The sequence below is a fragment of the Dendropsophus ebraccatus genome, chromosome 7 (genome assembly GCF_027789765.1).
Source record: "Dendropsophus ebraccatus isolate aDenEbr1 chromosome 7, aDenEbr1.pat, whole genome shotgun sequence".
In the NCBI taxonomy this organism is placed as follows: domain Eukaryota; kingdom Metazoa; phylum Chordata; class Amphibia; order Anura; family Hylidae; genus Dendropsophus; species Dendropsophus ebraccatus.
Genome location: NC_091460.1, coordinates 36,484,400 through 36,497,589, shown reverse-complemented (window position 1 = coordinate 36,497,589; position 13,190 = coordinate 36,484,400). Strand labels below are relative to the sequence as shown.

The 13,190-nt window shown below is 41.4% G+C and overlaps 2 protein-coding genes across 2 annotated transcripts in view; one reads left to right on the top strand and one right to left on the bottom strand.

Moving 5' to 3' along the window:
• Positions 1 to 1,218, top strand: part of POLN (DNA polymerase nu) — a 118,743-nt gene extending 117,525 nt beyond the window's left edge. Inside the window, exon 28 of the mRNA XM_069977312.1 lies at positions 1,090 to 1,218. The gene's annotated coding sequence lies outside the window, so the exon portion shown is untranslated. The remainder of the gene's footprint in view (positions 1 to 1,089) is intronic.
• NAT8L (N-acetyltransferase 8 like) overlaps positions 1 to 13,190 on the bottom strand; it is a 40,591-nt gene that overhangs the window by 4,775 nt on the left and 22,626 nt on the right. The window lies entirely within an intron of this gene.

Sequence of the window (13,190 nt, the reverse complement as noted above, 5' to 3'; positions counted from 1 at the left end):
GACTCCCGGTGGCTGGAGAAGTTGGATGCAGCCCTAGCGCTGCCAGGAAAATATGAATAAATCCATGTTTTCCAGGACTACCTAGGGCTGCATCCATCTTCTTTAGGAAGCGGGAGTCAACTACTGAGCATTGGCGTTCAGACAAACCAGAATATTAGCAAGTTTGCTTGTCACTGCTCGCAATGGGACTGATCATATGACCTAATTCTCTACAGCCCTGGCTTATTTTTAAGAACCCTGGGGGCAAACTCTTGTGTATGTACAGTATGTATGTATGTATGTATATGTTTTCTTAGCAAAAAGACATGGAGTGATTTTACACTGAATTCTGCATTAACCCAACATAAGGTTCGAATACACCAATATACTTTTTCTTTTTTGTATGTAATAGCAGGGAACTGAACTATTCCATACAGAGCCATCTAATAACAATGTTATATATTTTACCATTGGAGTCTATGGCTGACCCATGCCTCTTGATGTCTGGTCTCTGCTGGAGTTATACACTGAGAACCAAAAATCAGATACAAGTAACACCCTTGTGTTAGATATACAGTAAAGCCTAAGGGGGAGATTTATAAAACTGGTCTAAAGTGAAACTGGCCCAGTTGCCCCTAGCAACCAATCAGATTCCACTTTTCATTCCTTAAAGACTCTTTGGAAAATGAAAGGTGGAATCTGATTGGTTGCTAGGGGCAACTGAGCCAGTTTCACTTTACACCATGTTTGATAAATCTCCTCTTAAATGCCTATACACATACATCCATGTTACACCCATTCTGTACAGTCACGACACATTCAGTCACATGTACAGAAATGGAAATTCCAGGGCCCTAATGTCTAATCTGTGACAAGGACCCCCATATTATCATGAGGAATCTGTAGCTTTGGCTTCTTAATACGGGACATTGCAACTTGTATGATTGCCCCCCCCATTATACTACACCCCTAGACTGTGTATGATGACCTTAACTATAATCTGAACTGGTTCTACAGATGCTGAAAACCATCTCTGTTCAATGACATGGACGCACTAAACTCTATTGGATTCATGACACCACTGTAAATATCATTTATTCTCATTTCCAGGAGAGGCGTTCCAGAGAAGCGACTATGAGGAAGAGGAATATATCATTTACTGTAATCACTACATCAACGCAGCGCTGATCAGGAAAACGGGAAATCAGGAGAAGATAAGTGTCATTTATTCATATGTAAACGACTATAATAAAGGTCTAACTGTCGTGTAGTGATTATGTCAGCATTTATAACACGCTCAGCCTATCATACTGATGCATAACGTACATTACAGAGGGGTTAACATTCACCAACCAGACACCAGAAACTGGCAGTTCCGCTAGCATTTCTCTATTCTGCAGTGTCTTTCTTTAATTCTGCATTGTGCCATTCCCCTGTTGTTGCTCCTGGAAATGTACAGTATACATGAAATCTGACAACTGTGCGTTCCTATTCGTCTCGTCAGTGAGGTGTGTCCGTACCCATGGATACAGTGGTAAGATCATAACAATGGACAGAGGATTTCCACCCCACCCCAAGATTACAAATGTAGTAAAGACCTTATTACACAGATGGATTATCTGTTGAATCGGACAGATATTACCCCAAAACAACGATCAGCGGAGCAGCAAGAAAGTGCCCGCTCGTTGTCTTTCAACATGTTTAATGGATGATTAAAACAAGGGCGGCATGGACATCGCTAGCAATGCCTGCTTAACCCTGCCTACACCATTATCGAGTTTTATAAAAGGTTCAGTAAGCAAGCGCTGATCTTGCAGATCTGTGCTCGCTTACCCCACATGTTGGGCCTTATAATAGGACCTTAAGGGCCAGTTCACATTGTATAAAACAGGCGGAACCCCGTGTGCCTCAGTATCACATAGTGTCTCTATGGGATGGCCTTCGCTTACGTTGCTCTCCACTCAAAGAATTGACATGGTGGGGGGCTCCGCCACGGAATCCTACCCTAAGGCAACACTACCACTGGTGGATGACCATCACTCACGTAGTGTCAAGCTAACCATACACATTAGATCTCCGTTGGTTGGAAAGGTTTTTGCCTCCCTTTGGGTCAGCAGAGTAGGTTTCTGTAGGTAGAACTTGATTGACTCTTGTCTTTTTTCAACCTTATTAACTATGTAACTATGGAAGTCCATTGACTTTACAGCTATCTCTTCCAATCCCCCCATACTTATGCATGCTTGGCATGTGTTCTGACTGGAGAGAGGATTGGTAAGTGGCTAATATTCCCTGAGAACAAAAGGATCAGGCAGTAGAAATATAACATGTCTGACCCTTCTCTGCTACAGTATTTGGCATTGGGGGAGAGTTGGAAGGCTACCATACACATTATGGTCCCACCCAAATCAGGTTTGGCGGAAGGTAATCTAATGTATATGGATACAGAGATATCTATCAGTCATGGCAGGATGAGGGTTTTAGGGGTAACCTTTACTATATTTCGTCCTCTCTATAGTCCCTATACAAACAAAAGGTATAAGGTACATCAATGGTATATAAACCTAAGATACAAGAATATGTATTAGGTTGTGCAGTTTAACCATAGCTTATACTGACATTATCCATAATGGAATCCAAACCTATATAATGAAACTATACCCTCAAACAGCCGCCGTCCCCTGAGAACATTTCCCTGAGGGAAAAAAAAGAAAAAAAATCCACGGCACTGCGGCTCTTTGAAGCCTGGCAGTCATGATTGATAGGACTATGCCAGGCAGGGCAAGTGATACAAGTGTTAAATATCATTAGAGATGGATTTTATTTTTACACCATTAGTTTTTATGCCGGGAAAATACTTGTAAGCTAAAAGGCCATGTGCTACATTACTAACAGCCCTGTGAATATTCAGATTATAACGGGAATGTGCCACCATTTATCTCCTGGCCTGGAAACACACAGCCAGATAGAAGAGATTATTCATGCAATCATAGGTACTTCCCCTTAACATTACTCTCTTTTATTCTGGTCCAAGAATCTTAACGGCAATCTGTTTTTAGGACACTGAGCCCAAATCCACCTGCACAGACATTAAAGAGTAAAATGATAAAATTCTATCCGTCTACAGCCAGAGTATGGGGCCTAACATGACCGGATGTTAAAAGATAGACATTCACCATCAAGGGGTATTCCCAACTTACAAAGCTAACTCCTAGGGGACCAAAGGCTAATGGGTCGGGGTCAAAACAATTACAATGGCAGAGGAATACTGGTTCCCAAATGAATGGGGTGTGTCATGCTCGGCAGCCTTTGGAAGCCCCATGGAGAATGAGTGGAGTGCTAACCAAGCACTTGCACTGTACTCCATTCATTTCAGTTTTCCTCAGTTCTGGTAATGCGCAGGGATCCGACCAGTGATCTCCCTAAATGAATGGAGTGTACCATGCTTGGCAATATTTGGAAGCCTCCTAGAGAATGAATGGAGCACGTGCACTGTACTCCATTTATTTGGGCATTAGTTTTTCTCAGTACTCATGATCAGTGGGTGTCTGACCACTGAACATTAGGGCAGAAGAACACGGTCCCTTAAATCAATAGATGGCAAGGTTCAAAGGCCACTGAGAGGGTAAATGGAACACTGACCGTGCACATGCAATGTACTCCATTTGGCGGGCAGTTTTCCTCCGTTCTCATGATCTTTGGGTGTCCCAGTGGTTGCTTTAAATGGCATTTTATTGCTTCTCCTGAATCTATTGACTGCTGTGCCAGGGACATTGAACTATTCAGTAGATGGTCTCCTCCAAAGGGGGCTATAATGGATTACTTTCCATGGCCGAGAAGTATTTTAAGGCCCCATGCAAATTGCTGTATTAAGTTAACCCTACACCTTTAACAACACTTTAAGAACATTTCTATGCCTTGCAGCTAATTGTTCGGATTCCCCTATACACATGAATGCTCAACTTGGCTGCGTGTTCCTAGGTTTTTAATGATGAGAGTCAAAACAGGCATTAATAGAGTCCTGTGATGGTGACTTATCTCTAGAGAAAACAAGAGGATCTGGCCGTAAAAATGAACATGTCCAGTCCCTCCTTTCCCTCCCTGATGGTGAAAGTTGGGGGACCACCCTAAAGGTAACTGACTAATCTCAGCTATTGTTTGGTTTAGGAGTCCAGTAGGTGGTCATAGTCCGTGACTGTCACCCTTACACTGAATAGTTTTACATAAAATTATATAAATGCTTAGCTCTTCCCGTTTTATTACATGACACCTGTATAGTAGACTGCATTTTCATGAATACAGACTGGTTGCCAGGAGCACACTGCCTAACAACCATACCATTTATATGGGGTTACCAGGAAATACACCCCGAATAAGAAGTCTCATCAAGGTTTACTGTATTTCTTACTGACACAGTAACCAGATTTATTACAGGATCATTTAAATTTAAAAAAAATTGTTGCTAGTGGCAACAGTGCTACAATTCGCTAGTTTTTGCCACTCTAAATCCTCCACATAAATCCATGCAAAATTTAAAATACTTCCATTAAGCGAAACGTCAGCTATCCTGGCAGGTTTTCTCTCCTATTCAGGTATCCGAGTGGAGTTAAGGACTTAATAAACAGACTTCGGGATGTTTGTATTGGTTTTTCTGTCATTAAAAAGCTTAATCTACTTTACTTTGTAATCACTTTTGCAGCTTCGAACCCTGGGGAGTTAATCCTTGTAAAGTTGCTTTCCCCAAGGAAATTAAAACCGGGCATTGTAATCATTTAGTATTTAAGTGAATGGACCGAAATTATTTACTGGTTCATATAACATGATCCAGCATCAGAACGGGTAAATTCATTTATGGGTGTTTGCTATGCTACATAGGTCATGTCCTAGCGTGACCTAAAGAAACTGGTGCATCCATCTACTTTACCTGCATGAAATGGGCAAATCGGAAGGCTGAAAGTGAATGAAATTCAGTTTTCTTAATACATAATAATAGATGAATGATTTCAGGCCGTTTCCAAAAACGATCAGTTGCAATCTTTTATCGTTAATCAGTGAAAAAAAAATGCTTTGCTTAATAGGACCCTAACTCTACTATCGACAGGTTTGAGAAACACTGCTTCCTCCCACTACACCTTTTTGACTAGAACATCACCCACTACACACACAGGAGCTTTCCACATAGTGAAAGGCAAATAGAGTTGGCAGAGTTCACAGCTAGAATGTACAGCAGGAACAGGAAGTTCATTAAATGGGTGTATACTGGACAGGAATCTGGCAGATGGAGACAGCAGAGCACACAGGCTTCATTAGAAGCATAAGGAAAGTCTGACACATACATTTACATGTTCATTTATTGGTTAAAAATTGGTTTAATTATCGGGAAAACCCCTTTAAGCTCTTTCTTTTTAACACATTTATGGAATGTGATTGCTAGGAGCCGCAAAACCTCTTTAACTACTCCAAAGCCACTGAGATTATACACAGGGATAAATGACTGACATTAAAGTTTTCTTGCTGATAGTTGCATGATGTCACCCAAGTCTTATAGCACAAAACACCGTCTAGCTATCACCCTATACAAGGCGTCTGTCGGGGGAAGTAAACATAAGAAAATAACACCAAATTAGGAGAAGAAAGCTAGAATCCATCTCTAATTATATAGCAGGAGGTAACAGCAGCCGCTGCCTGGGAGACTGTCATTATATCTTACAGCAGAGGTGTCACCATTCCCTCCAATGTATTTCTATGACAGATAAGAGTAGCCAGTCAGGGGTAAAAGTTCTGGTCCCCTATGAAAAATCCAGGCCCCTAATATAGCAAAAGACTTGAGCGCAACTGGTAAACCCCCTATTACACGGGGCGATCGGAGGGAGCAAGGGAGTGCTGCCCTGTCAGGTCAGCGCTCACTTGCCCCTTGTTCCCCACTCACTGCCGGCGCTATTACACGCACTGACAGCAAGCGGAAAAGTGTGGTGGTGGTGGGGGGTGAGCGCTGCCCGGGCAGACCATAAGAGATAGCGGTGGTCTGCTGCTGCCGCTCCTACTGCACAGAGGGACGGCAGCAGATCGCTGCTAAAGTTGTCTTTCGTCTTTCAACATGTTTAAAGACGTTAAAAGACGATTGTTGCCTTTTATTACACAACGCGATTATCGGCCGTAATGGCTCATAAACGGCCAAGTATGCCGATAATCGCTTTGTGTCATAGGGCCTTAAAGGGGTACTCCAGCAGAGGGGCACTTTTTCGCTGGGACAGGGGAGGAGGTGGCTGAGGGAAAAGACGTCCACTCACCTCCCCATTTCCAGTGGCGGGTCCCGCATCGCGGCGCTCCAGTCCCCGGTTCCCAGCCGCTTCCTGATGTCTGATGCGGGCCCGAGACGATACGTCTTGAAACGGATCACGATACGACTTGAAACGGATCCCTCCTGTCACTGACTGGCTGAGCGGACCTGAGCGGGCCCGCGTCAGACACCAGGAAGTGCCGGGCACCGGAGCGCCGCGATGCGCGGCCCGCCGCTGGAACCAGTGAGGTGAGTGGACGTCTTTTCCCTCAGCCACCTCCTCCCTGGTCCTAGCAAAAAAGTGCCCCCCCCCCGCTGGAGTACCCCTTTAACACTGCACCCTATAACATTATTTTCCATATTGGTGGAGATTCTGAAGGTCAACCCCCCATAGACCCAATACTGACAGTTCACTTTAAATAGGCACTGTCACTTATAGAGACATGTCCCTTAAAGACATGTCAAAAGTTTTGATCAAGGGTGTACAGCATGTTCTCTTTCAGCTCTGTGTATGTGACTATGGGTCCATCTCCTGTTGCATGGACAGAGCGATGATGATGACGATATCACTGGACTCTCAGCCTTCACCTACTCCCCACTAGTGATGATCACGACTCTCTATGGACTCTCTCTGGCTGCATCCAACCTCTTCAGCCGCCCGTATTCAAATTCCAAATGATCGGACTTGAGCATGCTGGAGTTGCGCTCATCTCTTCACCACTAACTGACCGTACTGTTATTGTCAAGTCCAGGATTTGCAGGGGCTGTGCACATTTTAGACATTTCTCACACAATGTGGTCAGATTTTACTGCTGTAAGTACAAATTGCAGTTCTTTAAAATTTCTTCACAATTTCCTGGTGGCCAGTAATTTGACCGCACCTTGTGAATAGACCCTTGTGTGCGAACCGGTCATACTCTGCTATATCACAAACAAGCCTAATATAGAAGGTGAGTACACAATCCTTCACTATTTAAAGCTGCTACAAGCTATGGTAAAAACCTCCTGCTGGTTTAATAAAATACCTGCAGCTAATCTGGAGAACTGGAGGCCGGTGATGCACATTGCTTACCCTCCCGCTGTCTGGAGAAAGCTGCTTCCATTTCATGCTTAATGGCTAATTTGTCCATTTATGAGATTAAGCCGGCCCATGGAGCGGTGCACATCTAAAGACTTTATGGAGACACCCTTGATGCGTCAACATATTCAGCAGCTTTTGTAGAACTAAAAGTCACAGTATTCAGCATAAACATCTATATAAGTATGATCTACACCAGTGTTCCCCATTCAATTACTCTTTTGCTGTTGCAAAACTACAACTCCCATCACACCCAGACAGCCTTTGGCCATATTCTCATGTCTTATGAGTAGACAAGTTTCCCATAGGTCTTTATAAAAATGCCTATATGATTCTCCCCTGACTGCCTTGTATCTGCTCTTCTTTCCAGCCTGTCGGAGCTGTCCTTGAAGGTTTCTCTCCCCCTGTTCACATGAGCTAGTGTGTTACCGTCTCCCCTTACCTGCTCTTATTGCTACAGAAAGAAAGCCTAGTTAAAAGATCTCTCTTATCCTAGTAGCAGCTAAATGGTAGGAAATTTGTAATGACGACTATTTAGAAAGTTGCTTTATTTTGCATTCGGGGAATTGAACAACAATAAAATAAAACTCAGTGCAAAGGTGTCCATAGTGTTTAAGGCCATATAATTGTCCTGTACTATACAGATTTGTAATAAAAATTGATATGGCTCCAGCCTCCATCACTATAATTCCCTAATTGTATATAGAAGCCTCTTCATCAAAGATTCTGTAGAAAGAGAAATTATTACTTTACTGAAATACATATATGCTTAGAGTAGTAGATGCTTGGAACAAACTTCCGGCAGATGTGGTAGGTAAATCTAAAGTAACTGAATTTAAACCTGCCTGGAATAAACATATATCCATACTAAGATAATAAGAAAGAAAATTATATAAGGGCAGACTAGATGGACCCAATGGTCTTTTTCTGACAACAATCTTCTATGTTTCCAAGAGTGGAGAGTGAATAAGATGTCATGTAGTATGACCAAGTTAATCTCACATACCCTAAAGCGTGTCTAGGGGTTCCAATACAGATTTGAAGGGACCCAAAAGTAAGTCCTTTGAAAGGAAGAAAAAAACTAGGATGCAAAACTCACAACTCCCTCTGTATCTAAAGCCCCTATAACACAGGGCGATCAACTGGAACAAGCGAGCTCCTTGTTCCACGCTCATTACCGATGCTATCACATGCACTGACAGCTAGCGGGTAAGTGCAGGGGGGGGGACTGCGGGAGGGGCTCCCTGGACGATCTGCTGCCACCACTCCTATTACCCAGAGCGATGGCAGCAGATTGTTACTATCATGGTCTTTAGTCTTTTCACATGTTGAAAAATGTTGACAGACAACAATCAGCCAACATTGTGCATTATTACATGAAGCGATTATTGGCCGTAATGGCTGCTACGGACAATAATCGCTTTGTGTAATAGGGCCTTAAGATTTAGCTCACTAGTGAACAGATATATACAAATATATTTCAGGCTGGTGGCGGTTTTCTCACTGACCGGTCAGTAACATTTAGTACAGTCACAGTATTAGCACACTAGGTTGCACATGGACACATTTACATACAGAGGACTGAGCTAAGGCCATTGCGCTCAACCTGTTATAATTTCTAACTCTGTGGAAGGCAAAACACAATCATCCCGAGCTCCATGCCAATGTTCTGTACTCTCCTCCGTCATGGTAAATCCCTGGATTAGTGACACAGTATGCTAGAATTTACTGCCCCCCCCTTACCCTTACCTGATTAACGTGTAATGACTTTTATGCGCTGCAGCAGTGTCAGCAGGGTAAATCCATGACTCTCTCCAGTCTCAGAATATTATAGTGTTTATCCTCTTATGTTTCCATCTATTCATACCCACTACAGTAAAGCATAAACCTCTGTATAATACTCATTTTAAAACACAAAGTTACAGATTCTTGTTTTTCCTTTGTAGCCCAGTGTGTTTCCAATCCTACAATTTTCTGATCAAAGGGGTTAATCAGGATTTTAAAACCATGGCTGTTTTCGTTAAAAAAAACAGCTCCGCTCTTGTCCTCAGTTTGTGTGCGGTATTGCAGCTCAGTTTCATGGAGGTCTGAATCGGTGAGTTACAGAATTTAGGACCATGATGGAGAAGCCGCAATCGCTTATTTATATAGAGTGTCAGCTTTTATCCTCAGCTGGAGATACAACATGTTCCCTCCATTAGCACTGAGGACATAATGGTCATTTTAGTATATTCCTCCGTGTAATGCAGGGCGGATGGAGAACTACTGTATAGACTGAGCACTTTGCACATTGTACTTAAAACAACTACACCATAAAATCCTGGTTCATAATGGAAATGGCTGAGTGATCGAGTGCACGCTTTATTTATAGGCAGCTTTATATTAGAGATTTCATAACATTAATCAGCCATCAATGGCGATGCACATAGAGCCTCTGGTGACGGCTTATCTCCTCTGAGAACAAAAGGATCGGGCATGTAAAAGTCCTACATGCCCAACTCTGCTCTCCTCTGACATCTGCAGGTGGGAGAAAGTTGGGAGGCCACCACACACATTAGAAGGTTGGCCAATCCTGCCAAAATTTGATGGCTTGGTCAACTTCAGTCTAGCGTGTATGGTCATCTTAAAGGTGCTCCTACGCTTTTTACTAAAGTAAAGAAAAGTTCAGTTGATCGTTCACAAATCGCTTGAATATCGTTCAGTGTAATAACCTGATGTGTGGTCTATCAGACAGGAAAGGACGAGCACAAGGATGAGCACAAGAACAACTGTAAGTAACGATCGTCGTCCTGTGTGATAGGGTGAACGATTTAAGATCGTCCTTCATATCGGTCATTTGAGATCGTTTATCGTTAATTGACGAAAAATCCCCAAGTGTAATACCCCCCTAACCAATTCTTTAACTGCAGTACAGGCCGGGATGATCTTCTTTAACACCGCCCGTTCCTCAAGTGGAAACATGGCCTATGTCTGTGTCCAGCTATTATCTGCAGGTCATAGGGTCAGTGAAGTCAGTGGAGTGTAGCAAACAGTATCATTTATGACCACTCCATAAAAATCTGCCGCCCTTCAGATGCTCTACACAGCTGCTGCCCTGAGCAATAAATTCATTTTGTCTTATGGCAGAGACGGCCCTGATACCCATATGTAAATCACACATCTTACATGTTTGAACTGAGCCTGGCTGTCCCTAAGATTAAAGGGGTTATCCAGCGCTACAAAAACATGGCCACTTTTCCCCCTACTGTTGTCTCCAGTTCAGGTGCGGTTTGCAATTAAGCTCCATTTACTTCAATGGAACGGAGTTTCAAAACCTCACCCAAACTGGAGACAACAGTAGGGGGAAAGTGGCCATGTTTTTGTAGCGCTGGATAACCCCTTTAAGTCATAATCAGATCTGTCAACAGCAGCAAGCCTGCCTGTCAACAGAAGATTTAAAAAAAACAAAAAACTATATTGAAGATTTCTTATAAAATGTTAGGGGCATAGCATACACATGGCCTGTACCCGGACTACACGTCAGTATAATCAGGACAGTAGCTGCTCAATGCAGACCGTGCTCATTGCCACATGTAGGTGTCACATTCCAGGCTAAGATCAGTGAAGAGTAATGTACAGACTATTACTTCATCACATAATTCTATGTTTTAACAGTATACCCATAGCATAAACATGCACTATGTACAAACGTATAGAGAGTGATGGCTTCCAGGATCCCCATAATCTCAAGGACAGGGTCCTGAGTCTCCTGTGTGCACCACCACTATCGGGTTTTTTTTTGGGGGGGGGGGGGATTTTCCACTCATGTGTGCACTAAAGCATGATTTTCCATTGAAAAACAATAATATTTTAAGAAAATCTAAAGATTTTCACCATTTTTGTTACTATAAAAATCAGCTGTTAGTTCAATGGCCATCAAACTAACTAGCACATTTTTTGGACAATTTGGGCCAAAAAACTACAAAAATTATAAAAGATTTGCATGTAACTTTGGCAGATTTTTTTTTAACCAATTTGTATAAAAAACAACGATTTTTAACAACTACAAAACATAATAAAAAAAAAATAACAAAAATTCCTGATAGAGTGACCAACAAATTATTACTGATACACTGATTATTCTGTAATGTATAAAGAATTACTGATAGGCTATGTTCACACAATGTTTTTTCAGCTCCGTTTAAAATGACGTCCGTTATTTTGAGTCTAAAATAACGGTTGTCATTTAGCAGCCTAGCCTCCCCTTGGACTGGTGTTTGTACATTATACTAGTTTGGTTACTAATTGACCTTTGGGTGTGTCTTAATTGAAAAGTCCATTGAATTTAATAGTAAAAACTGAGAAAGAACGGTGGAAAAAATAAAAACTGTGTGTGAACTACTAATAAACAACGTCCGCTGTTTGCAAAAGACGTCCGAAAATAATGATTATGTTCATTATTTTGCTGTCTGCGGCAAAACGTCTGTTATTCAATACACTGTGTGCATTGGACGTCCGTCTTCCCATTGACTTCAAGGCATTGCATTGCAGTCAGTTAAATCGCAGCAAAAAATCGTCCGTCTTTTCTCTATTTTTGACGTTGTGTGAACATAGCCATACACTGATTAATCTGTAATGTATAAAGAATTACTGATACACTGAATAATCTTCAGTCTATATATCATTACTGACATATTCATTATTTTCTGCTCTCTCTGTGTATGTAAATATATATAATATTCTATAGTCTCTTTTCCCCCCATATATATTATTGCTGATACACTGATTAATCTGCACTCTATATATAGTTATCGATATATTCATTATTCTGCAGTTCATTGAAGTCATTGGAAAGACGGACGTCCAATGCACACAGTGTATTGAATAATGAACATTTTTACTGCGGCCGTCAAAATAATGATTGTGATCATTATTTTCGGACGTCTTTTGCAAACAGCGGATGTTTTTTTATTATCTGGTCACACGCAGTTTTTCTTTTATCACCGTTCATTCTCCGTTTTTACTATTAAATTCAATGGACTTTTCAATTAAGCCGCACCCAAAGGCCAAATAGTAACTAAAACTAGAATAATGTACAAACAGCCGTCATTGCACTAGGGGGAGGCCAGGCTGCTAAATGACGTCCGTGATTTTAGACTCAAAATGACGGACGTCATTTTAAACAGAGCTCAAAAAAAGCTGTGTGAACATAGCCTCATACTGATTAATCTACAATCTCTCTGTTCGCAGATATAGTATCTATTTTGCAGTGTCTCTCTATTGCTCTATATATATATATATATATATATATATATATATATATATATATACGATTAATGATAGGCTATGTTCACACAGCGGTTTTTCAGCTCAGTTTAAAATGACGTCCGTCATTTTGAGTCTAAAATAATGGACATCATTTAGTTGTTTGGCTTCCCTGGCCGTTGGTACATTATTCAAGTTTGGGATTACTAATTGGACTTCGGATGTTGCTTAATTGAAAAGTCCATTGAATTTAATAGTAAAAACGGAGAAAGAACGGTGACAAAAGAAAAACTGTGTGTGAACCGCTGTTTGCAAAAGACGTCAGAAAATAATGATCATGTTCATTATTCTAATGTCTGTGGTAAAAACGTCCATTATTCAATTCATTGTGTGCATCGGACATCCGTTTTTCCATTGACTTCAATGCATTGCCATAAACTCATTAATCTATAGTCTTTATATGATTACTGATATATATTGATTAGTCTGCCGTCTCTCTGATCTACTGATTAATCTGTAATCTCTGTATAATTGCTGATATACTGATTGTTCTGCATTGTCTCTATGTATATATAATTACTTATATACTGATTAATCTGTAGTATCTCTACG